Genomic DNA, 3,560 nt, shown 5'->3' with positions numbered 1-3,560 from the left:
CACCTTTCTCCATCCACTACTGCAAACCCAGGCAGGCTGCTCACAGGCCCACAAACACCAGTGACAGCTGCTATCATCAGCTTCTCAGTGCCCAGAATTATTCAAATACTCAGATGAGCTGGGCTATTTCTCATTATCACTCTGCTGCTGTGACTACAGTGTGCCTCAGAGATTAGAATCTCTGTGTGAGGTGCTGTACAAACCCACAGACAAACAACAATCCCTGTGGAAGGGATAAGCAAAGTAAGGGCAACCTAGGTGACACCAAAGCAATTACAAACAGCAGAATAAGCTGTGATTGCAAGTCTGTGTATGTATTTCACTAACATTTCTGCAAAGGGGGACAGGCACTTTGGAAAATCCAGCCTGATGTTCTTTGCGAAGCTCAAGGGGATCCTCGGCAGCATACCCTGCTGTCGGAGCAGTGGTTACCATTATTACAATATGAGCTGTGATAATGCACCAGCCATGGCTGTATCAGACCCAACATTCATTGCTTCTGGCCTCGGCAGCATACCCTGCTGTCGGAGCAGTGGATACCATTATTACAATATGAGTTGTGATAATGCACCAGCCATGGCTGTATCGGACCCAACATTCATTGCTTCTGGTGTTATTTTTAATATGTATTCACCACACTTGCCTTTGTTGTGTGACAGCTCCCAAAAGATCTGGTCTCTGTTGCACTGACCTAGCAGACAGGAAAGAAATCACATCTCACTGGAAGTTGTCTGGAAGAAGAGCTTAATGAATACAGTCATCAGGATTTGACTCGGTTAGGTGGTGAGCCAGCGCCAGTTGCAGCATGTGCTCCCTCCTCTGTTTTAGCACAGAGTCACTAACACGTTTGAATGCTTTCCATAGAGAAAAGGAGCATGTCAGGAGAGTTCAGTAACTTGCAGCTGCTTAGGGAATTTGGTTGCTTCTGGCAGTGGTTTCTGGAAGCCCTGGGGATCTGTGCAAGGATCACCCAAAGCACCAACCTCTTTGCTATGCCAGTGACACCATTGCTGGACAGAGAGAACCACCCCAAACTTCAAGCCATAACTTAGCACCTGAGACAAGAGTGTTTGTGTAGTTCTGCCCTTGACAGATCATTTTCCATATTAAAAAATAAAAAATCAACCAAAAAACAATAAGACAAACAAATTGTTACAATCCAACAAACAGGTGGCAAGGAAACAGCTTCCATTAAACACTTAACTGTAACTAAGTAAATCTCCTGGGATTTGGGCTATTCTTGCCAATGAGAAGTGTATCTGTAATTTTCCATCCTCACAGGGAGTGAGCTGCATTAAGACCAAACTACTGCTATTGTTTAGTGCTTCCAGTCCCTCATCTTCACATTAAATCATAGCCTCTAGAAATCAGTAGTGCCTATCTCTCACAATGACATGGATTAGTTGAGATTTTGAGCAATGCACAAAGCTCTGTGATTATATTAGAGCCCTTGGATGTGCTTGGATTCAGTGGGCTATCACGAAGCTCCAGCCAAGCAGAGCCACTTCAGCAGAGCAAAGCAAACAAACCACCATGGAATTCAGTTACAGCAGATTGCACAAGCAGCAGAAAAGTGTAAGCAAAAAAGAGCAAAAAACAACTTGTCTTTTCCTGAGGGTTGTGGTAAAACTCCAGCCTGAGTAGCCCAGCACAATTACTGTTTAAGTCACAATTAGTGGGACTTTAGAGAGAGCTCAGAGAGCTCATTTTCAAGGGACTGCCTTGGATACTTACAGCAAGGGGTCACATCTCTAGCTTGAAGGGTAAGATACTGCCACTCAGAGTGGGCCTTCACTAAGGAAGTCGCGGAAATGATTCTCAGTTTGGGAGCTGTCATGTCACGTTCCTGAAGAGAAGGGGCTGGGGAAGGAGAGAGAGGGAAGAGAAAGCAAGAATCATCCTTATCTGTCTACCTCCTCCCTAGTGAGTCCTGTGCAGTGACAACCACTTTCCCTCCAAATGCTGGCTACCTTCTCTTTTGATAAGATCTACAGTCCAACTAAATGTGGTAAACCTGGTGCCAAGAGGTCAAACACATCCCCTCCCCAAGCCCCACATGGTGGTGTTGACATTTCCATTAAGAATGTGAGGGTAGAGGCATCCAGGAAGAATATTTCCTTGGGCAACACAGCTCTCTACATTGATCTCTAATAATAAGCCTCTGTGCTTCAGTATTTGTCTCCAAAATGAACTAATTCTGGAAAAGTAAATATGTCAATTAAATTCCTAAACATGTTCAATATCCGTTGTCTTTTTAAGTTCAGGTTTCACAACTGATATAAAACATGATGCATAATCCCTAGGGACGAGGAGGATTTGTGAGACTGCTGAATGCCACGTTAAATTCAAAGATCCTGGGCCAGTGATTCCAAGTCCATTTTGCAATAATTAATTGTTTGTTACAGAACACGTCATACAGCAAATGTCTCATCAGTCACTGCACCAGAGACTACAGCACTCTGAGAGGCTCAAAAATCATTCCTGGATTATAGTACAAAATTATGAGAGAGAGAGATGGAGGTGTTCAGTCTCAATAAGAGCAATGTTTCTGTTCCATGTGTTAATAGACAGTGCTTCCCCAGAAAGCAATTGGAACAGTTTTCACTGCCTTGTGTATTGGACTATAAACACTTTAGTCAAAGGCTTGGCTAAATTAGGGCTCAGAGAGCCAGCCCAAGGCCTCAGAGAGGAGAGAGGTGTGTTTGTCTTCAGCAAACAGGGCATTTACTGGAGACCATGCTCTCCTGGCCTTGTTCACATCATCACGCAGGGCTCCCACTGTGCCACAGGAAGGTATTGACACAGGTAGCAAGTGACAAAGCATTCACTTAGGAGCCAAGAGGTAAGATGCAATGAAGTAAACAGATGCAAAAGAACTGGTGACATTTTCTTGCAAATTCACATGCTCTAGCTCCTTATTAAAGTACATAGTTGCACACAAAGTATACCTTCAATTAACACACTAGAGCAAACTAACAGTAACTGATACATCGAATGAGCCATTAGTAAATCCTCATTGAACAATTTTGTCATGAACTGGAGTGTCTTTTGCTTTATGATTTCCCCACCTCCATGGGGAGGAGCCCTGGAGGACTCCTGTCTTGCAGACCTTCCCAGGAGCGTGCTTGGCTGCTCCAAGTTCCCCGTACAACTTTTCCACAGAACACCACAGACTTTTCCTGTTCCAGCTACTCCTACACGTCAGCTTCTCTTCTCCTCCTGCAGACTAAAATTCAGCTCCTTTCTTCTGCCCTGGGAGGGAGGATGAGTATAGCTTCACACAAGCACTCGGACTACAGTAGATGCAACAATGCTCAAGTAGGGCCAAACTCTTATGCCTACCACACAGAGATCTGATGCCTGAGTGGGGAGCACTGGATTCACTTCCTACCTCTGTCCCAGGCCTCCCATATGACCTAAAGATAGCCATGTACATCCTAATATCCCCAGCCCACTGCCCCTTCCAGCCCTGCTCTAGCATCTGGTGGGCTCAGCCAGCACTTACTCCGCTGAGCTCATGCATTCCTCTGCATATTTACACTGCCTCACACAGGGATGAC

This window comes from Antrostomus carolinensis, unplaced genomic scaffold (assembly GCF_000700745.2).
Source record: "Antrostomus carolinensis isolate BGI_N321 unplaced genomic scaffold, ASM70074v2 scaffold12665, whole genome shotgun sequence".
Taxonomy (NCBI): domain Eukaryota; kingdom Metazoa; phylum Chordata; class Aves; order Caprimulgiformes; family Caprimulgidae; genus Antrostomus; species Antrostomus carolinensis.
This window is presented reverse-complemented; position numbering follows the sequence as displayed.